We start from the raw sequence: 27647 nt of genomic DNA, 5'->3' as shown, positions 1-27647 counted from the left end.
ACCCTTTTTAATGTCAAATTTGTGCATAAAACTTTTAAACTTTTAGTAAATCAAAAGTAATAATGTCATAAAGCTAATGGGGTGGAAACCTCTCTTTATGTGCAGTCCTATTTTAAGAATTAATTTAAAAAACTTTTTCCACAAAATAAGTTTTTCAAAGAAAAGTAAAGAACTCCATTAAACAAAAAATGAGCAAAAATAAAATCAAATAATCTCCAAGGGTGAAACTACCACAAATCAGCATCGATAAATAAATGAAACACAAAACGAACAAAAGTAGAGTTGTGAGACATAATTACAAAAAAAATACAAAACGAACAGAAATTACAATAAATAACCGAGTCAAACTCAAAACGAGCAGATATTAACATAAGTTGGGCGCAAAACCCCTATGCCTTCCCAAGGCCAGAACAAAATTTGCACTCTACTGAAAAAAATATAAATGTTTTTATTTTTATAACTTTAATAAATCAAATAATATTAACATTTTGATTACTAAAAATCAGTATATGTATATTAAACTGACAATGCACATTCATTTGTTTTTTTTTTTCAGTAAAGTGTAAATTTTGTTCTGGTCTTGGGAAGGCATAGGGGTTTTGCGCACAAATTATGCTAATTTCTGCTCATTTTGAGTTTGACTCGGTTATTTATTGTAATTTCTGTTCGTTTTGGGTTTCATTTATTTATCAATGCTGATTTGTGGTAGTTTCACGCTTGGTAGATTATTTTATTTTATTTTTGCTCATTTTTTGTTTAATGGAGTTCTTTACTTTTCTTTGAAAAACTTATTTTGTGGATAAAGTTTTTTTTAATTAATTTCTGTCCGTTTTATATTGACATAGTCTTTTCAGGGAAAAAGAAAATAATACTTTAAATTTTTCGTTTTTTTTAAGACTTTATAGTTTGGCCTGCTATTTGTATGCTGGAGAAGCATTTTCATCAATTTTTAACAACATACACCCTTTTAAAAATCTGGACACAAATAGTACTGTTTAATTTAGTTTCATACCTCTTCTAGTTGACCTTAAATGGAAAACTTGATAGCCATTCGCAAAAAAATCTGTTTACTTTCTTTGATAGCTTGAATACACTTACGCTATTTTGATTTGGTTAAATTTTAAGAAGAAGTAGCCCCGAAAGTTTGAACAACTAAATTGATTTGGTTAAATTTTAAGAGCATAAGTGGCCCCGAAAGCTTGAACATGCTACCCTCAGTCGTTCTTGGGATACTGCTTAGATGCCTTATTGGGAATTAGCATTAACACAGTGCATTTTGATTTAATCTTAAGGCAACATTTAGTTTTTAAACATATTGGGAGGGTGGGAGGGGGAGGGGGATTAGTTGCCCTCCATTCACTTCCGGCTATTAAAAAGGGCATCAGCGCTTACTATTTTCAATCGAATGAGCCCTTTTCGAAGTTCCCACGACAACTCGTTCGATACGAAGTGCCCTGGTCTAAACAACAACAACAACAAAAAATAATATATTATACCCGAATTGATATTTACTTTTAAAATGTCAAGCCTTCCAGTCACTTTCGACTATTAAAAAGCGCACAAGGCCTTTGGATTCCCAAACGAATTAGCCCTTTTTGAAACGACAACGCTTTCTATAAACACCTTATATGCCCCCAGGGCTTAAATTACAACCCTTACCCTAAGGTTCGTTAGGGTGGTTGTCATCCTCTAAGACCTAATTTCCAGAACTTTCAACTACGTTAAACAAAATGGCTATCTCAAAATTTTGATTGGATGTGCCTGGGAAAATGGTAGGTGTGAGAGGGGCATTATTCGCTCTCCAATCACTTTCAACTATTAAAAATGGCCCTCACCCTTTCAATCTCTAATCAAATGAACCCTTTTAAAGTTTCTACGACAAAACTTTCAATAAAAATCTCTATATGCCCCCAGGGCATAACTTACAACCCATGCCCTGAGTGCTGGGGGGGGGGGGGTGTCATTCTCAAAGACCTAATTTCCAGAACTTTTTCTACGTTGAACAACATGGCTATCTGAAAATTTTGATTGGATGTGTTTGGAGGAATGGTGGGCGTGAGAGGGGGGTCAGTTACCTTCCAATCACTTTTGACTATTACAAAGGGTACTAGCCCTCTCAATTTCCAATTGAATGAGTCCCTTTTGAAGTTTTACGACAACTCTATCTATAAAAACCTTATATGCCCCCAGGGCAGAACATACAACCTTTGCCCTTGGGGCTCCGGGGGGTTTTTCATCCTTAAATACACAATTTCCAGAACTTTCAACTGCGTTGAACAATATGGTTATCTCTTAACTTTAATTGAATGTGTTTGGGGAAATAGTGGGCATGAGAGGGGGGTCACTTACTCTACACTCACTTTCGACTATTAAAAAGGGCAATTTCAATTTCCAATCAAATAAGCCCTTTTTGAAATTTCTACAACAACTTTCTATATAAACTTTATGTGCCCCAGGGCATAACTTACAACCCTTGCACTGAGGGATCTAAGGGGGGTTATCATCCTAAAATACCTAATTTCAAGAACTTTCAACTACGTTGAACAAATTGGACATCTCAAAATTTTATTGGATGTGTTTGGGAAAATGGTGGGCTTGAGAAGGGCGTTAGTCAGTCTCCAATCAATTTCAACTATGAAAAAGGCATTAGCCCTTTCAATTTCCAATTGAATGAGCCCTTTTGAAGTTTCTACGACAACGCTATTAATAAAAACCTTATAATCCCAAGGGCATAACTTACAACCCTTGCCCTGAGGGCTGTGGGAGGGGAGGAGTTGTCATCCTTAAAGACCTAGTTTCCAAAATTTTCCACTACGTTGTAAAAAATGACTATCTAAATATTTTTGATCGGATGTGTTTGGGGGAAAAATGGGCGTGAGAGGGGGGTTAGTTGCCCTCAAATCCCTTTCGACTATTAAAAACGGCACTAGCCCTTTGAATTTCCAATTGAATGAGGCTTTTTTCAAGTTTCTACGACAAACATTTCAATAAAAACCTTAGCCTATATGCCCCCAGGGCTTAACTTATAACCCTTGCCCTGAATACTGTGGGGGGAGTGTGCAGGTATAATAGTGTGCAGGAAGGTATAATTTCCTGAACTTTGAACTGCGTGGAACGAAATGGCTATCTCAAATTTTTATTGGATGTGTTTGGGGAAATGGTGGGCGTGGAAGGCGTGTTAGTTACTTTCCAATTACTTTAGACAATTAAAAAGGGCACTAGCCCTTTGAATTCCCAATCGAATCACCTTTTTTTCATGTACCTACGATAATGTGTCATATATAACTCTAAAATGCCCCCAGGGCAAAACTTGCAACCCTGGCCCTAAGGGCGGTGCGGGGGGGGGGGTGGTTATCTTCAAATACCAAATTTCCATAACTTAAAACTACGTTGAATAAAATGGGTATCTCAAGGTTTTGATTAGATGGGTTCGGGTAAATGGTGGGCGTGAGAAGGGGGTTAGTTGCCCTCCAATCACTTTCGACTATTAACAAGGGCACTAGCCCTTTGAATTCCCAATCGAATGAGCCTTTTTTGAAGTTTCTACGACAACACCTTCTATAAAAAAAACCTTATATGCCCCAGGGGCATAACTTACAACCCTTGCCCTGAGGGCTGTGGGGCACTGTCCTCCTCAAAAACATAATTTCTATCTGCAAATCAACTACGCTGAACAAAATGGCTACCTCAAAATTTTTATTGGATGTGTTTCGAGAAATGGTGGGCGTGGAAGGGGTGTTAGTCGCCTTCCAATCCCTTTCGACTATTAAAAAGTGCACAAGCCACTCCAATTTCCAATTGAATAAGCCCTTTTCGAAGTTTCTACGACAACTTCTTCGATACGAAGTTCCCTGCTCTAAAGGAAAAAATTAATAAATAATACATTGTGCCAACATCGTTCTTATATGCCCCCACGATATAATTTAAAACCCTTGCCCTGAGGATTGTGGCGGAGTGTCCCCCTCAAAAACATATTTTCTATTTGGAAATCAACTAGGCTGAACAAAATGGCTATCTCAAAATTTTGATTGGATGTGCTTGGGGGAATGATGGGCGTGGGGGGAGGGCTAGTTGCCCTCCAATCACTTTCGACTATTAAAAAGCGCACTAGCCACTCCAATTTCCAATCGAATGAGCCCTTTTTGAAGTTTCTACGACAACTTCGATACGAAGTGCCCTGGTATGGAAAAAAAATACATTGTGCAAACATCGTTCTTTACTTAGGCATTGCGATCGCGCTGCCTATGATTTTTACAAAAACTTTTTAAATAAACCTTATATGCCCCCAGGGCATAATTTACAACCCTTGCACTGAGGGCTCTGAGGGGGTTATCACCCTTAAAGACCTAATTTACAAAACTTTCAACTACGTTGAATAAAATGGCTATCTAAAAATTTTGATTGGATGTGTTTGGGGAAAAGGTGGGCGTGAGAAGGGGGTTAGTTGCCCTTAAATCCCTTTCGACTATTAAAAAGGGCACTAGCCCTTTGAATTTCAAATTGAATGAGCCCTTTTTCAAGTTTCTACGACAAATATTTTAATGAAAACCTTATATGCCCCAGGGCATAACTTATAACCCTTGCCCTGAAGACTATGGGGGGAGTGTCCTGCTCAAAGGCATAATTTCCTGAACGTTGAACGTCGAGGGACAAATTGGCTACCTCAAAATTTTTATTGGATGTGTTTGGGGAATTGGTTGGCGTGGAAGGGGTGTTAGTTGCCTTCCAATCACTTTCGACTATTAAAAGGAGCACTAGCCATTTCAATTTCTAATCGAATGAGCCCTTTTTGAAGTTTCTACGACAACGCGTTCTATAAAAACCTTATATGCCCCCAGGGCATAACTGACAACTCTTGCCCTGAGGGCTGTGGCAGGGTTGTCATCCTTAAAGACCTAATTTCCAGAACTTAAAACTACGTTGAATAAAATAGATATCTCAAAATTTTGATTAGATGTGTTTGGGGAAAAGGTGAGCGTCAGAGGGGGTTTAGTTGCCCTCCAATCTCTTTTGACTATCAAAAATGATACCAGCACTTTCAACTCCCAACCGAATGAACCTATTTTGAAGTTTCTACGACAATACCTTCTATAAAAACCTTATATGCCTCCTGGGCATAATTTACAACCCTTGCCCTGAGGGCTTTGCGGGGGGGGGGGGGTTGTCATCCTCAAATACCTAATTTCCAGAACTTAAAACTACGTTGAATAAAATGAATATCTCAAAGTTTTGATTGGATGTGTTTGGGGAAAAGGTGGGCGTGAGAGGGGGGTTAGTTGCCCTCCAATCACTTTCGACTATTAACAATGGCACTAGCCATTTGAATTTCCAATCAAATGAGCCTTTTTTGAAGTTTTCACAACTACGCATTCTATAAAAAAAAACCTTATATACCCCCAGGGCATAACTTACAACCCTTGCCCTGAGGGCTGTGGGGCACTGTCCTCGTCAAAAACATAATTTCTATCTGCAAATCAACGACGCTGAACAAAATGGCTATCTCAAAATTTTGATTGGATGTGTTTGGGGAAAGGATGGGCGTGAGAGGGGGTTTAGTTGCCCTCCAATCACTTTCGACTATAAAAAAGGGCATTAGCCCTTTAAATTTCCAATCGAATGAGCTTTTTTTTAAGTTTTAACCACAACACCTTCTATAAAAAACCTTATATTCCCCCAGGGCATAACTTATAACCCTTGCCCTGAAGACTGCGGTGGGAGTGTCCTGCTCAAAGGCATAATTTCCTGAACTTTGAACGTCTTGGGACAAATTGCCTACCTCAAAATTCTTATTGGATGTGTTTGGGGAAATGGCTGGGCGTGGAAGGGGTGTTAGTTGCCCTCCAATCACTTTCGACTATTAAAAAGGGCACTAGCCATTTCAATTTCCAATCGAATGGGCCCTTTTTGAAGTTTCTACGACAACGCGTTCTATAAAAACCTTAAACACCACCAGGGCATAACTTACAACCCTTGTCCTGAGGGCTGTGGGGGTTGTCATCCTCAAAGACCTAATTTCCAGAACTTAAAACTACGTTGAATAAAATGGCTATCTCAAAATTTTGATTGGATGTGTTTCGGGAAATGGTGGACGTGGAAGAGGTGTTAGTCGCCTACCAATCACTTTCGACTATTAAAAAGGGCACAAGCCACTCCAATTTCCAATTGAATGAGCTCTTTTCGAAGTTTCTACGACAACTTCTTCGATACGAAGTGCCCTGCTCTAAAGAAAAAAAAAAAAAAAAAAATAATACATTGTGCCAACATCGTTCTTTACTTAGGTAGTGCGATTGCGCTGCCTATGATAACATATGTAAACAATATGTTGTAAACATATAAACAATATTTCAGCAAAATATGTTAGTATTTTTTCACTAGAAATGCTGATATACTTTTTAGCAAGGCTGTGAATGATTCCAAACTATAAGCAGTAAATGACGAAATATAATAACAGAAGCCAAGCAAGCAATCTTAAAACTATTCTAGAATCTCAGCAAGCTTTTACTCCCCAATGATCCAAATCAATGATTTCAGTGCAATCAAACACATACCTATAGAAAATACCATATAATACCATAATTCACACTAGTGAGCTGCTATGGAATCTTCAACTAACTGGTAAAAACTTCAACTAACTGCAAAACAAGAGAAGATCACCAGTAAAATTTTGAAGACAGTGAACACAACACAAGCGAATATTTCGGCTATATATGCAACAGCCGCCATCAGCAAAATACAAAATACAACTAGTAAAAAGAAATCAAACTTACTTAAAATATCTCATCGATAAAACAAATTTTGAAACTAAAATAAAAAAAAACTAAATTTTGAAAGGGTCTTTTCATTGGTATTTATTTTTTCAACTACATGTTGAAAAAACAATTTAGACTACTTAAAGTTTTCTTCCATATAAATCCCTGGAGTGAGGTTTAAAAAATTTGAATTTTTGTATACTTTTATTAATCTACTTTGGGTTACGCTTGTGCTTGACATCGTAAATAAAAATAAAACATTAAAAATCACAGTACCCCTCCTTCCTTTAGATCATAACAAAATGACATCACTAAAGTTAATAATTATAAAAATTAATATAGATTTTACTATAATGCAGCAAAAAAATTTACTACTAAAGCATTTTGTTTGGTATTTGCTGTTAATGTCTTATTCTCGAAGGAGCCAGATAAAATTAAAATTTGTATAACAAGGCAGGAGTTTTCTCTTTCACGAATTATACAAAAACGATAAACAATTAGTTAATTTATAATATACCATTTTTATTTTATAGGGTGCTACAAACGAGCTATCTGACCACGGAATAAATCAGCTTCCCTGAAAGACTATTTTGGATTAGACACCCCCTTGCCATTTCTTCACCATTACCATAAGTTAAAATTTTAGAACCAAGGTTAAGACTTCTCTTCAAAAAGAGGTGAACAATTAATGTGCAGCCAAGGATGATGGTGGTGAGAAGAGGGACTGTAGGACTTAAATAGCATGGTGGTACTGAACCGAAAAAATCTCAAGCTTCTTTGGAAGCTTCCTTAGGAAGGTTTCTGAAATAAATTTAGTTCATGTAGACTTTTATCTTATTTTTCAGATATTTTTCTCAGACTTTTCAGACCCATTTCTCCAACTTTTTAAACTAGCTTTATTGGACAAAATGCTGACAAAATACTGGTAAATTTAATGTCTGGATTTTTGGGCTTCGAAGTCTAAACGCTATTTTTAAAATTAAGGTTATGGTCTTTAGGCAGTACTTAATTTAAAAAAAGAAAAAAAGGCAATTTATATGAAATAAAACATTTTCTGTTAAATTTTTCCTTTCTAAATGTATTTATTACCAAAATGGAGTTGGACTTTAAACAGATACGACAATCTAACTTCAACATGGTATTTAAACATCCCCCTAAAACATGAGAAAGGATTACAGATACCCCTGAAAGTAATCTGTAGTGCACCATCTATGAAAATGAAAACTATATGAAAATTTGCACTAATTTGAAACAAATTATCACATTGTTTACTTTTTTCTGTAGCAACTTTACCAGGTACAGTACTTTAGCTGATCAGTTACGCGGTCTTTTGTTTTAATTCGAATCTGAGTTATGAAGATGATAGAATATAAAAATGGTTTCTATTGGCCTATTTATCTTAGATTGGCCTAGTCTATGGCTTCACTAAGGTACCTTGGACAAAATGATAACATTGATTAGACTTTGCCTTAGCGCAATTGTTATGGATTTATACGGAGGTCTAAGTGATAAGGTGCTTTTCTATGAATGAAAGTGGTTGAATATTAGCTATTCTGTAATAAAAAGGGGTTCTAAGCTTAGCCTATCAGATGATTAGGCTATTCAAAAACATTAGGCCTAGCATAGGGTAAAAAACAGTATCCAATTGAGCAAAATTATATAAAACTAAAGGTAAATTTTTTGCAGTTCATATTATTGACTTACAAATAAATTAAACATACCACTTAATGCCTTTTTTATGCTCTTTCCTAATATAGGCTAATAATCATTTTTGATTGAAGTTAATTTTACCCCCACCCCTATATATACCATTTCCGGGTATATATTTGCACATTAGAGATGGGGAGGGGGTAAAGTTTAAACTTACCTCTCATTTGCATCTCATTTACCTCTCAAATGATTATTATATTTGGAAAGAGCATAAAAAAGGCATTGAGTGGTATGTTTACTTTATTTGTAAGTCAATAATAGATAAATAGATAGATAGATCGTGTATTTCAAAAGCCCAAGAGCCATATACACACAAAAATTATGAAAAGTAGAAAAATTACAACAGAGCTAATTACAAAACACACATTAACATGATACATAGCAAAAAATACCTTCTGGTAAATTACCAAAAAAATAACTTTAATTTCATATACCGGTAATTAATAATAATTAATTGTAAAAACATTTCCTTCTTTCTAATCCCTTCTCTATGTACGCACCAATACAAAATATTGTGGTTGGATTACTACTTTGTAAAATTTTTGGAAGCAGCAAAACAATCCCATGTAAGTAATTTTCCCTTAAATCAGAGAGCACCGGGCACTTTCAGAGAAAATGGTCCAAATCTTCATCCTCATCCCTACAAAGAGGACACACATATCAACCATCATGATGTACTATCCCCCTGTCAAACACCATTTGTCTGCTCTGGATTGGAAGGCAATTCGCCCTAAGCTGAATCCATCAACATAAAATCATAGCCAGTAAATTGAATTTAAAATAAATTTCTTCTATAAAACTAGGTTTAACCTGAGTATAATGATTCAAAGTAGAAGCATTTAAAATCAGCCTTTGCCAATACTGAATTTCTTGACCCTCTAAGATAAATAATACCTGGATTACTAAATTTGTTGGTAGATCAGGGGAACCAAGACTGTCATTCCATAAGTAAGCCATTCCCACTCTTTCTAGTAATGACCTAATTTGGGATGGCCACGACATTTTCAAACCATAGCTCAACATCTGATAATAAGCAGCACTTGTATATATTCTTTCAGTGATTCAGTTTTATCCATAAAGAGCCAATTTTCTTCTGATTCTAAAAGTGTAACTTTTATTGCTTGACATTTATTCTATAAATCACAAATATTAAATATAGTTTTTTCTTTTCAATTGCTAGTCAAAACAGACATTACATTTTCAATTTATGCTGACAAATTATTGGTGGAAATTTCACAAAGAAGTTGGGGTTCTCAAAATTACCTTCACATTGCATCATCCTGTAGTCAAATAGGGATGGACCACTTCAAAATACCCTCCCAGGATATACTTTAGCCTGTAGACCCATCCCTGAAAGTTTCATTTTCCTAGCCTAACCCCTTTCCAAGATGGCCAAAAGTGGCTAAAGTAGAATTTTACCCTTAAAGGGCTAAAAACAGCCCATAGTAACCCACAGTTTTAAAATCTGTGTAAAAAAGCAAACAACTGTCTAATGAGAAAAGGTTGCAATTTCTAGATGATTTAGGAATGGTATTTATTATTTTCATTAGTATTAATATTGAAATGTTATTTTGAAAACAAATTTGTGGGAATTAAAAAAACCCTGAAACTCCTCAGAAAGGGCATCACAGAAAAATGAGAAATAAACAATTAGAATCACCATTGTTGAAAATCCTAAATAGGAAACTTACAGCCCCCACCTTGAGCAACAAGGAAAATCATATTTTTGCATGGGTGGGACTCATGTGTTGTCTTTTTTCTCTGCTGCTAGCAGGGTACTGGAACTTAATAAAGAGCTGTTCCTTACATTTATCCACTAAGCTCCCAAATGGCACATCTATCTTTACAGCTGAGCTGAAGGCTATAATTGAAGTTCTAAGTTGTATCAATAAAAAGCTCTCTGATTCTCAAGAAGTTGATCTTGCTCACAGACTCTAAGTGTGCCCTGCAGCTCATTAGTTAGGTCCATAAGTCTGTCACAGACTTATTGAATCAATCCACCAACAACCAAGACCACCAAGATTCAATCCAGCACAGCTAATGCTCATTTTCTTATCATTTAAAGTAAATGCCCCATATTTCAGAATTTGAATTGATTTGTTGATATTAAGGAAAGAAGAATATGATTGGAAAAAAAAATAATTGACTCATTTGAATCAAAAAGTAGGGGAGAGTATCCATACTTGGGACAGGCCTTAAAAGATACCCATGCCATATTGCAAAGACTCCCCCCCCCCAAGGAAAAAATTTACAACAACCTCTTTGCAATGGGCGACGTCTGTAGAAGTTTCAAATCCAAAGTCACAATTTTGTCTTAAAGTTGATGGGTACTAAGTTTCAGGTCTGCTCTTAAAAATATTTTGTGCAGTTCTTTGAACTTTTTAGGGAGATGTAGGTTATTTTCTTTCACTTCCTTATTCATTAGTTCCTTCTGAAATAGAATTAGTGGGTCTGAAGAGTTCTTTTTACCATTTATGATTAAAATTGAATTATTTCAGTGACAATAATTGATTCCATACTTGGGACTGTCCCAAAAATATGTACTTGCGACATGTCCTATGTATGGCAAGTAAAAACAGAAATGAAATAGCCAGGGTTATCTGGCTTTAATGTTTTAAGATTTCTTGACATCTTGGAAGTCCATGAATTAAGCTATGAATATGCAAGAAAGAATGGATTGTTGTATTCTTCAAGCTGGGACGACAAGAAAAGACGAGGGAAGAAATAATATTATGGATTATGTCATCAAATCAAGGGCTGTCACTCAGAAAACTTGAAGCAATTAGCCCCTCCAGGGGAACCACGTTCAACCACTACAATGTTAGCATCTTCTTCTCCAAGCTACATAGTGTCATGACCAGGTATGCTTTCTCTCTGCAGAGCAAATGGAATATGATAAGAGTGTCTTTAACACCATACAAAGCTCACTCAAAATTGTTGCTTAGATAGGATTATGTAAAGTTGTAAGAGCAACTTCTGGAGATAGAGGACAGACTGTGACATTTCTTGCCTGTGTTTCAGAATCTGGAAACTTAATTCCACCAATGCTGGTCTTCCCAAGGCAAAAGACAACAGCAAGGATGACTTAAGTGGTTCCACCTGGTACTGTTGCTTGGGTTAGTGATAGTAACTAGGCTACAGCTTCAGTATTCATTGAGTTTCTTCATCACTTTGTCTCTACTGTACTGCCAAGTGAAGAGAAGCCTCAGCTACTTATTATGGAAAATCACAAATCTCACTTATCAGTTGAAGCCATCCAGGTAGCAAAAGATAACCATGTGATCATGTTAATCTTGCCTCTTATCAATTGAAGCCATCAAGGAAGCAAAAGATAACCATGTGATCATGTTAACCTTGCCTCTTATCAATTGAAGCCATCAAGGTAACAAAAGATAACCATGTGATCATGTTAACCTTGCCACCACATATGTCACACAAACTGCAATCACTTGATCTTGGGGTCTTCTAATCTCTGAAATCCCATTATAAAAAAGCTATTTCCAGTTTCTATGTATGAAATCCCCCATTTTTTGTGTTGCTTATCCCCTTTCATTCAGTCCAGCAAACATCAATGCAGGTTTTCAAGCAACTGATATTTGCCCATTTAATGATAACATTTTTGTCAATGACATCTTTTTGCCATCAGCTGTAATTGACCAACCACTGGGTGAGCCTGCATCTCAGGCAAGATATAAAGACATGACTTCCTCAAATCCTGAAAAAGAGGGGGGTGTAGCCTCTCAGCACACACAAGGCATCTGCACTTCAATCCCAACAGTTTCACCTTTCATAGTATCCAAGTAATATCCATATCCAAAAGCTCATCTGAGAAAAGCCACATAAAGAAGTCAACCAAAAAAAGTTTTCAGAATACTGATGGATATCAAGAAAAAAAAAAGATTGAAGCACAGGCTATGCTTCAAAAAGCTAAGAAAATCAAAGAGGCTCTCACAAACCCTTGTTTAAAATCATAAGAAATTATTTTTTATTGAAAGTTACACCAGCCCAGAAGAGGTTACTTTCTTGGCAGATGTTTCAGAATCTAATGAAACAGATCCAAAGGAAGGACCTTCAGTTGAAGGGAGCCCTTCTTTTTCTGCTTTAAATGTTTGTATTTTTGTTTTGGTTCTTGAAAAAGAGGCAAAAAAGGAAAATGCCACAGTGTTTGTGAAACATTTCAAAACTTGCAGAAGAACAAGAAATACAAGTTCCATATTTCAGAAGAATTGCTCCATTCTTGAAGTTTGTCCTTACTGATGCTTCCTACTGGTATAGTTTTGCAGATATCATAACTCTCCTGCCAAATTTTGAGCCTTCAGGATAGACTACAAGACAAGCAGGATCTTTGTGATTTCTCTTGATCTGTCAGAATTCAATATATTGTAAACACATGAACAGTGCTTTTCTCAATCCTTGTTTTACACATTTATACTTCTTTCTTTGTTTTTATAGTTTTACTCAAGTGAGTAAAAGTAAAGTTCTACTTAAGCTGTCTAAGCTAAGTGGTTGGGAATACTTTGTCTGAGGGGCACAGGTTTAATTTCTGGCATGGCCAGTTATTTGGTTTGGGAAGGGAGTCAGTGGTGTGACTCTGTAATTTCAGCAAGAGTTGACCCAGCTCTAAATGGGTACCCAGAGAAATCTGCAGAAAGTGTGTGCAAAAGCTCAGGATGGCTGGCCCAAGCCCCCCATTACACTTCCTGGCTGAAGGGACATGAAATGGAGATTGCCACCACCAGTTTGGACCTTAAGGGTCTAGTGCTGTCATACTTATTTACTTTTTTTACAGTTTGACTCTATGATCTCTATTAAATAGCTGAGTTTTGTATCAAGAAGACATATTAGGGTCTGTCTCGAGTATTGTTACCCCTTTTCCCATCTATAGAGCCTCATTCCATACCTGGGATGAAATGAGGGGTTGTAAAATTAATGCTTATCCTTAAAAACTGAATAAGCTCCCAGTTTTATTATCTTTGAGATAACTTTCTTGGTTAATGCAAAATTACCTTAATTTGCACTTTGGAGTGAAACTAAGGAAAAGATGCTGATAAATTTCTGTTTCCTCATCACAAAGCATGAGGGAGTTAAGAGGCAAACAAAATAAATTGTCCCAAGTATAGGTACTCTCCCCAATATGACTGGAAAAAAAAAGACCCAAACTGTAGATTTTGTTCTTCAGTCCCTGAGACTTCCCAGCACCTCATCTTTAGCTGCAATAGTATTGCAGTCAGCAAAAAAAAAAAAAAAAAAAAAGATTCTCAATACCAATAATAAAGGCAGACACAAGTGAAAAAGTGCCCTTTTTAGTAGTCAAATCTGAATGGAGGGCAACTAACCCCCCTCCCACGCCCACCTTTTCCCCAAAGACATCCAATAAAAATTTTAAGATAGTCATTTTGTTCAACATAAATAAAAAGTCCGGAAATTATGTCTTTGAGGATGACAACCCCCCCCCCCCAGGGTAGCGGTTGTAAGTTCTGCCCTGCATCAAGTAAGGTATATATAGAAAGGGTGATCATATAAACTTCGGAGGGGTCTCATTGGACTGGTAATCAGAAGTTCTAGTGCCCTTTTTAAGATTAAGAATGATCCAAGTGTGGATACCCTCCTTCCCCACACCTTGTATTTTTCCGAAATGCATCTGATAGGAATTTTGAGATGGCCATTTGTTTTCGTAGAAACTTCGAAAAGAGCTCATTCGATTGGAAATTAGAAGGGCTTGTGCCCTTTTTAATAGTCGAAAGGGATTGGAGGGCAACTAACCCCCCTCCCATGCCCAGAATTTCCCCAAACACATTCAATCAATATTCTGAGATAGCCATCTGTTCAACGTACTTGAAAGGTCTAGAAATGATGCCTTTGAGGATGACAAACCTCCTCCCCCCCACAGCCTCCAGGGCTAGGGCTGTAAGCAAGCTATGCGCTGGGGGCATTTAAGGTTTCAAAAACTTTAAACCCTTTTATGCCATCTTTAAAAAGAACTATATGTTTTTATGCCATCTTTAAATAGAAGTATTAGCAGATATGTGCACACTATTGCTAATACTACTGTTACTGCTATGTTTACTACTACTACTACTACCTCTATTGCCACTACTTGTAGGGCTAAGAGCATTGAGATGAAAATTCCAAGAAGTATATAAACATACAGATTAAAGTGTAAGAATAATTTGTGGGGGATTTTAAACTAGCCAAAATGTACTGTATGTATACTTTTAATTCTACCACTGTAGTTAATGTAATTAATGACGCTAAAGGCATTAAGATGAAACATTTAGGGAACGTTTAGGAGTTTCAATTAAAGGAAAAACTGTTAGTCATGCAGGTTTTCAAAAGGGCATATAAGCCATATCATAGGCAGTGCCACTCTATAATAGCTAGAAATATCATTGAAACTTTTAAAAGAGCTAATTCAATTCAAAATTAAAAGTTCGTGTGCCTTTTTTAAGAGTAACAAGGGATTGGAAGGCAGGCAGCCCTTCTCTTAAGCTCCTTCATTTTCCAAACGCATTGAGTGAAAATTTTGAGACAGCCATTTTGTTCCCCATAGTAGAGCAGTCCAGCAATTATGTCTTTAGGGATATTAGGCATGTCAAACCCCCATAGTTATCAATTGGCCCATTATGCTTTAAAACTAAATGCTACTTTAAAATAAATCAAAAGGTATTGTGTTTATGGTTGCCAATAAGACACCTCAGCAATATATCAAGAACAACTGGGGGTAATAGACTGAAACTTTTGGGGATAGGGGGAAGTGGGTACCGTTTGACATATTCAGCTTCAAGATGTATATCTCAGGCATTTGGGACTCGATTTTACTGAATCAACCGGCTCTCAGTAGCCTTATCATTCACCATTTTAAAATAATTTTTTTCATTTTTTAAAGTTTATAGCAGAGGTTGAGCCCGTTTGTTTTCTGAATGCACTGATTTGTCCCATAGTACCCATGAGCTGGATACTATGGGACAGTTGCTTGGTACTCTGGGACATAGTTGTAAATACGAATTTGGTTTCAGTTATTAAGAAAAAAAAAAAAAAATTATAAACTTTCAGTTTCAAGTCACAAAGGTAGGCACTATAGCAACATAATTTTGCCAGTTTCTCTCATTCAACCGCATATGCAGATAGATCAATCTAAAAAATAATCATCTTTGAAACGCGTTCAGTCCCACCATAGAGTCTAGGAACTGGAAGACGCAATTTGACCTCTCCAGTATCCACAAAGGCCTCTTCTCTTTCACTGGGGAACACAAACTTCCAGGATGGGAGTTGCCTTTTCAGGAAGTTGACAAAGTAACCATCACCTAGTTCCTCTAGGACCTCACCAGTATGAAATTTTGAACCCTTCTTGCCTTTGTACTCTACCAAAACAAAATCACATGGTTTTATCGCATTTGTTTTGTTTTGCTCCATAGCAACTTTTAGGTCTTCAGATCCGAAAGAGTCTTCCAAGTTATCATCACAAATAACATCCTGCTCCTCTTCACTTTTGTCACTGAGGTTAATTATTTTTTTTTGTCATACCTTTCTTTTGGCTGGTTTTTTGGCTTCTTGCACAACACTTTTTTTTGTTTCAATTTTGGCTCCTTCCTTTCTTTTTTCTGTCTCCTTTTGGTTTCTGCAGCATGAATAACATCTTTCGTCGGTGTAGATATAAGTACCTTTAACTGAACAGGTTTTCTGCCTCCCTTCCGATTTGCAGCTTCTCTCTTTGGTAGTGGAGCTATATCTTCTGGTTGAACAAGCAAGGACCTGGGTAAATTTGTAAATTGGCAAGGCAAGTCACCCATGACTCCATCAGTATCTGAAAAATCATCCTCACATGCAATCGACTGTCCCTCTGGTGGAGGAAGAGGTGCTCTACTTGTAGTCATCAGTGTCGAAAGGGAAGATACCAGGCTTTGAAAACCCACTGACAATGTTTACGGGAGTGAGGGCTTTTGGGAAGGATTCTCCAAGAAACTGACTTATTCTGTACTTAGTCACTGCTCTGCCAGGGTGAGATCTCAGCCACTTCTCAATTGCTTGACACCAGTAATTTTTTATAGGGCCATACACTGAAACATCAAGAGGTTGCAGTTTTCAAGATGTATGTGGTGGAAAGGTAAGTAGATGTATTCCTACTGCTATAGCATAAGACACTGCATCAAAACTTGTGTGGCTCTCATGGTTGTCCATCAGAAGTAAGACAGGCTCAATAGGGGATGGATGCACATGAGAAATGAAATGCTCTAAGTACTGCATGAACAAGTCCTTTGTCATCCAGGCATTACTGAGCCTACCACTTGCAACAGCAGCAGTTCCGGGAGGAGCCCAATCAAGAAGCCTGAGAAAAAAATGAGCCGCACGAGGATCAAGAAAGCTGGAATGAATCTGCCCTTAGCGCTCACTGTTCCAACCATTGTTATCAGCTTCCCCCTTCTTTTGAAGTAGCCCAGCTAAGTTGTTTGCCACCCCTGGGACTCAGAACTTTTTGGCGCTTTGTTTGGACATTTTTGAGCCCTGTTTCATCCATGTTGACACTACGACTAACAAGAAACTTGAACTTCGAGTACAGCTCACGAAGGTTTTTGTAAAATACATCAACAGCCTGGCAATTGAACCCTAGGTTTCTATGAATACTGGTAGGCTCCAGTCGGCGCAGTGAGATAGAGGGATGTCTTTGAAGAAAACCTTTCAACTAGTCTTCACCAGCAACTTCAGCTTCATCCCATTTTGCAGGATCGAAAATGCTCAATAGGAGAAAAGCATTAGTTCAGTTGGAATTGTCAAGCAATTGAGAAGTGGCTGAGGTCTCACCCTGGCAGAGCCGTGACTGAGTACGGAATAAGTCAGTTGTATGGAGAATCCTTCCCAAAAGCATTCACTCCTGCAAACATTGTCAGTGGGTTTTCAAAGCCTGATTTCTTCCCTTTTGACACTGTTTTCTGGCAAGAGAGTGATTTCCCCCCAGCTCTGCAGACTACAAGTAGAGCACCTTCTACACCAGAGGAACAGTCGATTGCATGTGAGGATGATTTGCCAGAGACCGATGGAGTCTTGGGTGACTTGCCTTGGCAATTTCAAAATTTATCCAGGTCCTTACTTGTTCAACGAGAAGATATAGCTACACTACCAAAGAGAGAAGCTGCAAATCAGAAGGGAGGCAGAAAACCTGTTCAGTCAAAGGTACTTACATCTACACTGGTGAAAGATGCTATTCATGCTGCAGAAACTGAAAGGAGACAGAAAAAAAGGAAGGAGTCCGAATTGCAAGAGAAAAAGCGTTATGCAAGAGCCCAAAACACCAGCCAAAAGAAAGTCATGACAAAAAAATACTTAAACTCAGTGACAAAAGTGAAGAGGAGCAGGATGTTGTTTTTGACGATAACTCGGAAGACTCTTTGGATATGAAAACCTAAGGGTTGCTATGGAGCAAAACAAAACAGATACAATAAAACCTTGTGATTTCGTTTTGGTGGAGTACAAAGGCACGGAGGGTTCAAAATTGTATGCTGGTGAGGCCCTAGAGGAACTAGGTGATGGTTACTTTGTCAAAGGCGACTCCCATCTTGGAAGATTGTGTTCCCCAGTGAAAGAGAAGAGGCCTTGATAACGCCGATTTGTTTCCTAAAATTCTCGCCCTGTTTTGTTAATCATGTCCCTCCTGAAATTTCTGTGTCCTCATTTAAACTACTTGGCGTCACAATTTCTTCAAATTTAAAGTGGGATATCCACGTTAAAGACATCATCCATATAGCTAATGTGTCTATCGCCCTCCTTAAGCTCATAAATAAATTTAGCGTCACCCCTTCCCACTCCTTAAGGATTACTAGCAGCTTGTAAGCATTTTGGTACCCTGGGACACAATGTACTCGACGTGTCATAAGGTACCCTGAACCAATTGTCCCGGAGTATTCTGTAGGCACTTTTCTACAAAAAAATTGCTTCTCTACCAGTAGATTGTGATCGGCCAAAATAAAGAATATACCAACAGAAAGCCAAGAAATTGATCAATTCCAGCTGAACTAATGCTTTTCCCCAACTGAGCTTACCTTTAATTACTTTAAAATCCTGCACACTTAATTTTTTTTTTAAAAATACACAGAGAAACTTCTCACCTTAATACTTTTAAAAAAAAAAACTCATCTAAGAGCCACTATTTTTCGTCCACAGTTTTAGCGATAGATGGCAAACATGATGCTCCTAGACAACTTTTTTTTTATCCCGTATTTTCTGTCGGAAGTACACATGTCTCAACGTATCCTTCTCCCAACATACCCACTTCTCCCCTACTACTATTACTGCTTCTGCTCTTACAATTAAAATAAATAAAAAGAGTGTAAGTGTATCCAGGTTGTCAAAGAGCATAGATAGAATCTTTTGGGAATGATACGAAGTTTTATTTTTCAGGTCAACTTCAGAAGCTATAAAATTAAATTAAAAAAAATACTGTTTGTGTCTGGATTAAAAATTGTTGAAAAAGTTTCTCCAACATACAAATAGCAACCCATACTATACAATCTTTTAGAAAAAAACTGAAAAGATATAAACTATTATTTTTTCCATGAAAAAGACTATGTCAATAAAAAACGGACAGAAATTAATTTAAAAAACTTTTTCCTCAAAACAAGTTTTTCAAAGAAAAGTACAGAGCTCCATTAAGCCAAAAATGTGCAAAATTAAAGTAAAAAAATCTTCCAAGCGTAAAACTACCATGTTTATGATTGCCAATAAGACACCTCAGCAATATATTGAGAACGACTGGGGGTAATAAGTTGAAACTTTTGGGGATACTACCCTTACTAGTTCTGCTCTTACAATTTAAATAAATAAAAATATTGTAAAAGATCCAGGTTCTCAAAGAGTATAGATAGAATCTTTTGGGGGTGATATTAAGTTTTATTTTTCAAATCAACTTCAGAGGCTATACAATTAAATTAAAAATATTGTTTTTAGATTAACAATTGTTGTAAAGTTTCTCCAACATTCAGATAGCAACTCATACTGTGGATTCTTATAGAAAAAAACTGAAAAGATATAAAATATTTTATTTCCCATGAAAAAGACTATGTCAATAAAAAATGAATAGAGATTAATTTTAAAAACCTTTTTCGCAAAACAAGTTTTTCAAAGAAAAGTAAAGAGCTCCATTAAACCAAAAATGAGCAAACATAATGTCAAATAATCTTAGAAACTTAAAACTACCATAAATCACTATCAATAAATAAATGAAACTCAAAACGAACAGAAATTATGATAAATAGCCATGTCAAACTCCAAACATGAGCAGGGCTGATTACCCCCATGCCTTCTCAAGACCAGAACACAATTTGCGCTTTACTGAAAACAAAATACGTTTGAAATGTTTTCACTTTTTTTACTTTCATAAATAAAAAACTATCAAAACTTTTAAGGAATAAATATCAGTATATGTCATTAAACTGGCAATCCACTGTCATTTGTTTTGTTGTTGTTGTTGTTCGTTTTTTTTCAATAAAGCGCAAATTGTGTTCTGGTCTTGAGAAGCATAGGGTTTATCAGCCGTACTCGTGTTAATTTTTGCTCGTTTTGAGTTTGACTTGGCTATTTATTGTAATTTCTGTTCGTTTTGAGTTTCATTTATTTATTGATAGTGATTTGTGGTAGTTTTACGCTTGGAAGATTATTTGCCATTATTTTCGCTCATTCTTGGCTTAATGGAACTCTTTACTTTTCTTTGAAAGACTCTTTTAGTGGAAAAAGTTTTTTAAATTAATAGTAGAAAACTGTCTTGCTGGCTATGGGGGCAGCTACTTCCCCCAGTTTTTCTGAAAGCTGACATTAAATTCCTTTTATTTTTTATTTTTACACTCTTATGGTGTACCTTTCCCCCCCCCCCATATTATGAGGCCTAAGACCGCCACTGCTCGGTCGACCGGACGCGTATGGTTTAACCATCCCCACTCCAAAACAAAAGTTGAAGTCCCCCGATCCCCTATCTTCTTCCCCCAAGATTTCCTGATACTTTTGACTTTGTCCCCTGAGCTTTTTCCGAGATACTGCAGGTAAGCTATTTTGATGACCTGGATGCACATAAGCCCTTCTCTCAAGTCAAAATTTGACATCGACTTGGCCGTCATGAAAAGGGTTGTCTCAAAATTTGGTCATATACCATCATGTGCTACAACGGTGCCTAGGGGCAAAAGCACAAAGGGAAGGGCTGGTTGCCTTTCAATCACTTTTAACCCTTAAAAGGACCCTATAACTCAAATTAACGATTGAATTATCCCCTCCCAAGTTAGTAAACCCCCGTGCGTTCGACAGTTGAGTGGCTAGGGAAAAATAATAATAACGAGTTTAAAGCCACTTGGCTCTTTACTAACACAACGCAAGTGTGTTGCCTCTGAAATACCCGAAACGAAAAGGTTTTCTATAAGGAAAAAATATATTTATTTTGTTTATACTGGCATGCTTATTTTTGAGGATGGGTAGAATCGCATCTTAATTAATAGATCTCTTCTACAAGGGTTTGAAATTGAACAGAGCCAAGAACTTGTTTGCAGTCTTCTTTTGTCATATAGTATTACAAGTATTTTCACCAATTTATCTCAGATGAGGTTTCAAAGAAGGACTTACACCACGTGCATGGCATCCATTTCTTCGCTTTTTGTTTGGTGGCTATTTTCAGTGGAAGGAAAACAGCTGGAAAATGTTTGAAATCCCATCTCAATTGTGTCATTTCACCTGTAAATTATAGCCTCACTGATTTCCATTGCATATTTTTCTACTACGAGTGTTTCTACAATTCTTTGGATTCTTCTGGAAATAATTACGTTGAAGATAGGGGCTGGTATGTCAAGGATTTAATAAGAAGTTTGCTTGGCTTTCTTATTCAATCTAAGACCTGATTTGTTGCAATGCAGGAATTTTGCCAGTCGTTCTAATAAACGATAAGTAAAACGATCCCCGATAAGTAACTCACATTTTTGTGCCTTTCATCAAGAGCTGCAAGATTTTACTTTTCCAAGTCAATGCTCGAAGTCGATGCGCTCATTAAAAGAAAAAAAAATGGAGGTCAAAAGTACCAACCAACGCATAGCAAGAAAGGTGTCTGATTTTTGAACTGAGGCCATATTCAATCTTTGGTTGTTGCCATCCCGTGAACACCTGTTGTGCAAACTAAAACTCGACGAGAAGGAATCTTGTCGAAGGAGAAAACAACTGAGTTTTTAGATAAAATTAAATAAAAAAACAAAGTTTTTCTGAGGGAAGTAAAGAGCGAAGTTGAAACTTAAAACGAACAAAAATCATTACTTCACAGTCTATCTAACATATATCAATAAAACTAATGAAAACAAACCAACTGGTGATATTTCCCTATGTTTGTAACATTACAGAAAACTAGCGCTTTACTGAAAACACAAACCAAGCATAAAAAACAAAAATATTGATTTAGGAGTCAAAAGTAAATACGTAGTCTCACAACAACAAACTAATCTATAACGCTTTTCATAGTCTTACTGGAGCTGTGATATCAGTAGCTTTCAGTATACAATTAATATTATCTTAAAAACTTAGGCATAAAAATAATAAGTTTAAAACCATTACACAGCCTATAAAATAATGGATTGATTTATCAAGTAACATCTTGGTATTACCTAGTATTACTCGAAATGAAGAACATGTCAACCGTAATATGAACTCTGGAAATCCAGTTATTTCTCTCTATAAAACGGAGAATTTTAAGTTATGATACAAATTCTAAAGCGAGTTTGTTGTGACACTTCGAACTTGTCTTCAAAATAATCATGAAATGTCATTTTCAGATCCAAAACGACAGCCATTCATTGAATTAAGCTTATTGTGCCGAAGAAATGCCAAATTAAACGAGAAAAATAAATAAAGCAACAATCTAAAAATGCTTTACTTTTATACTGTTAAAAGTGTTCTTAAAAGGTTTACTTTTACTGTACCAATATTCCTATATTGTTTGTGTTTTCAGTAAAGCGCTAGTTTTTTGTAATGTTACAAACATAGGGAAATATCACCAGTTGATTTATTTGCATTAGTTTTATTGATGTTAGATAGGCTGTGAAGTAATAGTTTTGGTTCGTTTAAGTTTCAACTTCGGTCTTTACTTCCCTCGGAAAAACTTGTTTTTTTAAATTAGTCTATGCTCGTTTTTGATTAAAATTTAATTTAGAAACAACACTGCTGTGACCTCTTTTATTTATACGGAATTATTTCTGTTCGTTTTAAGTTTTAATATTGGTCGTTAGTTTCAGTTGAAATCTTTTTTTATATATATATATATATATATATAATTTCTAATCACCTCCAATCTAGGGGAGACAAGACATCTCAACCCTTATTAAGGGTTGAGACAAGAATTGAAGGAAATAAATAAGGTTAGTGTGGAAAAAAAAAGTCAAAACACAGTGTCGTTTCTTTTTCTAAAAATAAAAAAAAATTAAAAAGAAGAAATAGATATTTAATTCTTTGTTTAAATTTAGTAGTACTTAAGAAATTAAATTCTAGCTCAACAGAAATGTGCCTTTAGGCTTAGAGATTTATTAGACCTGTCCCTAAATAAAAAGCCACCTAAATAAAATACTCAGAAATTAATAAGAATTTCAAAAAAGACCATTTCTTATGTAGGTACGATATATGGTATTATAAAATAAGTTTGTTTTCCTTTCAAAAATTTTGGGGAAAATTACCTGAATTCTCCTACAGAACTTTTTCGTTTGTCTTTCTTCCTCTTTGGATGCACAATCTTACGTATGGAGAGAATATTACGGTGGAATTGTCAAGCAAATAATTTGAATAAGTAAGCATAGCAATAAGTAATCCTTCTTTTAATATATAACTTTGAATGGTTCCAGAACCACAAGCCTACACTTCGCTTCTCCAACCACTAAGTGGTAGGGGGTTGGGGTCAGGGCGTAATTTGCTATTGGGCAGAGGGGGCAACTTCCCCTCTCAGACCTTAGTTTTCTTCCTGATCTCAGTATATCCCCCCCCCCTCTTAGATTAAATTTAGTTTTTTCAAAATTGTTGTCAAAACTAAGATAGGCCTGAATAATTCAAGCATCCACCAAAAAAGGTCATTTTTCTCCAGTACATCTTTACCTTTTTTATAACTATGGTTCGTTTTTCAGTTTTCTCTGTCATTTTCACTTCATTTGGAAAAATTGCCTCCAACGTTGACTCTGTCCCCACAGGATTTTAACAAAATTACGCCACTCGGGGTACGAATTTAGTGATCTACTTTGAATTTCGTTGAAACCATGGAATGGATGACCTCTATTCCCCTTTGAATCGATTTGCTTGACCAAATACCTTCCTGGGACATGTTTGAAAAAATGAGTGCATCACATTTACAAAAACAGTGAAATTATCTGAAAATGATCGTATAGAAGGAAAAAACCATAATTGAAAAAAAAAAAAACACCCAAATAGGAATGGAGCGCAAGACAGTCTATTTCGAAGTCGAACGCTGTGCCAACAGAACGTGTTCTTGAAAACCTCCAGTTAAGGGTTTTGGATCATAATTATTACAATGATGATATCGTTTTACACTTCCAAGCTTTTCTACTTAAGAAGTGACATCAAAAGTGTTGTTTTTAGTGTTATATCACATACGGGTGGTAGAATTGATAAACATGACGTAGATATGAAAAATAGCTTTCAAACGAGCCACTAAGCATCACTATAAAAGTTAAGACATGGTACCAAAAGTGCCGTTTTTAATGCTATTTGGAGCTTGCTGATGGTGTAATTTATAGGAAGGACGTAGAAAGGGGCGTAAATTGTTTTGGGGCAGGAGGGCAACCGCCTCCTCAGGAACCAAGTCCCCCCCGTTCGACCTCATTTTGCCCCCAAGCAGAAATTTAGTTTCTGCAAGAAATCTTGTCAAAACTAAGATAAGCCTGCATAATTCAAGTATCCAGAGAAACATTTAGTATACCTTTGCCTCTATGCTAATGTATGGCTCATTTTTCAGTTTTCACTATCATTTTCATTGTTTTGGGAAAATTGTCTCCAACTTTTCCCCCCCCCCCCCCTCCCAGGATTTTGACGAAATTATGGCATTGGACGTAGATATGATAAATATCTTTTATATGAGCTATTAAAAATCTGTATAGATACCTGCGATACCAATACGCCCAATAACAATACGTCCGATACCGATACATCGTACAGCCCTTTCCCCAGGCACTATGGAGTGTCATATCATCACCAAAACCAAAGATTTTGACCTTTGAACTATGTTGAACAAAATGGCTATCTCAAAATTGTGATTGGATGACTTTGGAGGGAGGAGGCCTTTAAGGAGGGGGCTAGTTGCCCTCTAATCTTTTTGGTCACTTGGAAAGAGCACTAGCAAATTTAATTTCAGTTCGAATGAGCTATCACACAGCTTCCTATGATGTTTTGGTAACCCCCTAGCTCTGCTAGAAAGAAAAAAACAGGTGGCAGATCAGTGCTACCCATGCAAAAACGGATTTTCCTTGTTGTTCAAGGAGGGAGACTGTAATTTTCATTTCCAAGGTTTTCAACCACGCTGATTCCAATGCTACAACTTTCATTTTGATCTGACGCCATTTTTGAGGAGTTTCAGTTTTTTTTATGAGAAATCACCGTAAATTTCTTTTCGCAATAAACTTTTACTTCTAAGACAAACCGAAATAATAGTTACCATTTCTGAATCAGTGTTACATGGCAATTGTTTTCACTAGGTATTATTTTCAAAACGCGTTTTTTAACTTTCGGTTACTATGGGCTGTGGTTCGCTCTTTTCTAGGTTGCAGCTGTCGCTGCAACCATGATTAGAGGGAAACGTTTGCCATAGATGCATCAGGATCAAAGTTGAGATGGGAGATTGGCGACTCATTAGGACACATTTGTCAGTACTTGCTGAAGTTGTGTAAGATTTTCTGAAGGCTAGTCAAAAACATAAAAAAGTGCCCTCATGTCCTCAAACCGTTCTTGTTCGAGGTCGTATTTACTTATTCTAATTCAATTAATGGCATTTTATATTTTTATTTACGTGTGATCCACTTATCAAATCCGCTGTGTTAAATCAAGTTCTATCTTAATACTTTAACCAAAACGGGCGAATTATTATCTCAGAAATAAAATTTTGCTCTAAGGGTGTAATCAGATAGCATGTAATTCTCAAAAATGGTACATTATTTATTTTATAAACTTCAAGTCTAAACCCCGGCTGGGGAATAAACATCACCTTATCAAGCTCCTTAATCTCGGGCAAAATTATGATGTAAGTTTGGGATTCCTTGCCTAATTTTGTCAGAAAAAAGTTTTTACATATGTGAAGCATACAGGAGGGGGTGCAAGGGAATAATGGAGAAATCTTAAAACATTGAGAATCTCGGGGAGGGTTTATTGATACAAGCTTAAAGCAATAAGGTTTTTAATAAATTATTTTATTCTACTGCATCAACTTGAGATAGCTCTTGCACGGTTTGTAATTCTGGGTCGCTTCTAACAAGGCTGTCGGTTTTCTAGTCGATTGACATTTAATGTCTAATATGAAGAGAAAAACTTATGTGAAGCTCTGAAGTGGCGAGGAGTAGACTATTGGTTGGTGCAGACATGTCGATACCGAATAACATTGTAGAGATGAATAAATTGATCATCCATTGCAACCAGGAGACATTGGTACTAAGCAAATAGTATAAACTTATCTAATTCGGTTCTTTTTCCAAAAAAAAAATCGAAGTGACAGATTCAGATTGACTCCTTGTCGTTTCTAGAAGGGAAAAAACATGATTAATATTTTCAGGTATTTAGCATGGCAGAGTTACTCACCTTTAAAAGAGCCCACTAAATTGAGATACTTCAAAATTCTCCTTGAAAACGTGCCGTTAGCTTACACAGACGCCTTGCCCTTAAAAACTGACGTTTGCAGCCTGTTAATACACCCTGTCTAAATGCCATAGAATTTCTGGCAAAAAATTCTTGATGATTCTATTAAAATGTGGTGTAACTCTTTAAAGGGGGATTTTTCCTATCTTCCTAAATTTTATTATATATTTTTTTTATAGTAACAATCCCGGTCCCAATAATGATATCAACAAAGAACCTTGGTTTCAGCACGAGTGAACGGTCTTTGATTTGGCTCTTAAGGTTCAAGACCTTAACTTTATAATGCAGTAAAAGGAAATTAGAGAAGAGCCAGGAGTAGAACTTCAACTACAATCTATCTTAAAGTTAATCATAGGAAAACAAAACTTATTTTTAAAAGAAGCCTCCTTAGAAATTTGTATCAAGCATTGTTATATTAGATCGAGCCTTCTGCGACACATTCTAATGTTGGCTGTACGCTTTGTAAAATCTATTCTTTGATGTTTTGTACTAGAAAATTTAGTCAAAATTGACCTTCAACTTCGAAAATCAGGTTTAGATGTATCAAGTACAGCCCAAAAATATAGGTAAATCATGCGAATTTTTGCACCATATTTGGCAGAAATTTGGTAATTCATATTATCTTGCAATAAAAATCCGACGATTATTATTTTATTTTTACAGCAAGATTCGCTGTGCCTTCCCTACGGTCTTGATGATGTACAACTTGTGTCGGGCAATTTATTAATTGCCAGCTGTATAGAATATAGGCATCCCAAAGATTAGGCAAGAGTTCTTACAGTTCCACTAATGCTTGTTCAAATAAGGAACGTCCGTAGTCTTTTTCTTGTCCAGAGAAAACTCTCATGTGAGTGTGGAGAGGGAACCGTACGATTCCAATTCAGTAGGAATACATTTTAGCTTTACAGTTAAGAAATCTATTTATGTTTAAGCTACCAAGTCCTTGGAATTCTGTCTGTAAATTTAAGCTATGTGCCAGCATTTTGTCGGCACATTCTTTATACCACCCCCCCCCCCATACCCAAAACCCGAGCTTTGCCCCTACCCCACAGTTTCTTTTGCCACTTTTGGTGCAGAGTCTGGTGTCTTCATTAGAATCTAGAAAATTGAAAAGAATTGTATAATTGAGATTATCAATCACTGTTTTCGTAGGATTAAGCCAAAATAATATCAATAATAAGTTTACTATAAGCCAAATAAGGCCATACAGCCTAGGGTTGCCAATTTGACTTTCATCCTGTCTTTTTGACAGAATCTCAATACAAATGATAGGGTGATAGTAAATGATTTAGCAATTTCGACAGGTCTCCTGTCTTATTTTAATATATTGTGCTT

At 36.4% G+C, this 27647-nt stretch overlaps 1 protein-coding gene across 1 annotated transcript in view; it reads left to right on the top strand.

The window, feature by feature from the left end:
• The first annotated feature begins 7980 nt into the window (after nt 1-7980).
• mub (poly(rC)-binding protein mub) overlaps nt 7981-27647 on the top strand; it is a 212067-nt gene continuing 192400 nt past the window's right edge. The window contains exon 1 of the mRNA XM_089094590.1: nt 7981-8045. The gene's annotated coding sequence lies outside the window, so the exon portion shown is untranslated. The remainder of the gene's footprint in view (nt 8046-27647) is intronic.

Source organism: Artemia sp. Qi Xiang Cuo, chromosome 9, assembly GCF_049724085.1.
Source record: "Artemia sp. Qi Xiang Cuo chromosome 9, ASM4972408v1, whole genome shotgun sequence".
In the NCBI taxonomy this organism is placed as follows: Eukaryota; Metazoa; Arthropoda; class Branchiopoda; order Anostraca; family Artemiidae; genus Artemia; species Artemia sp. Qi Xiang Cuo.
Note: the sequence above shows the minus strand (reverse complement) of the source record. Positions and strands in the feature narration are given on the sequence as shown.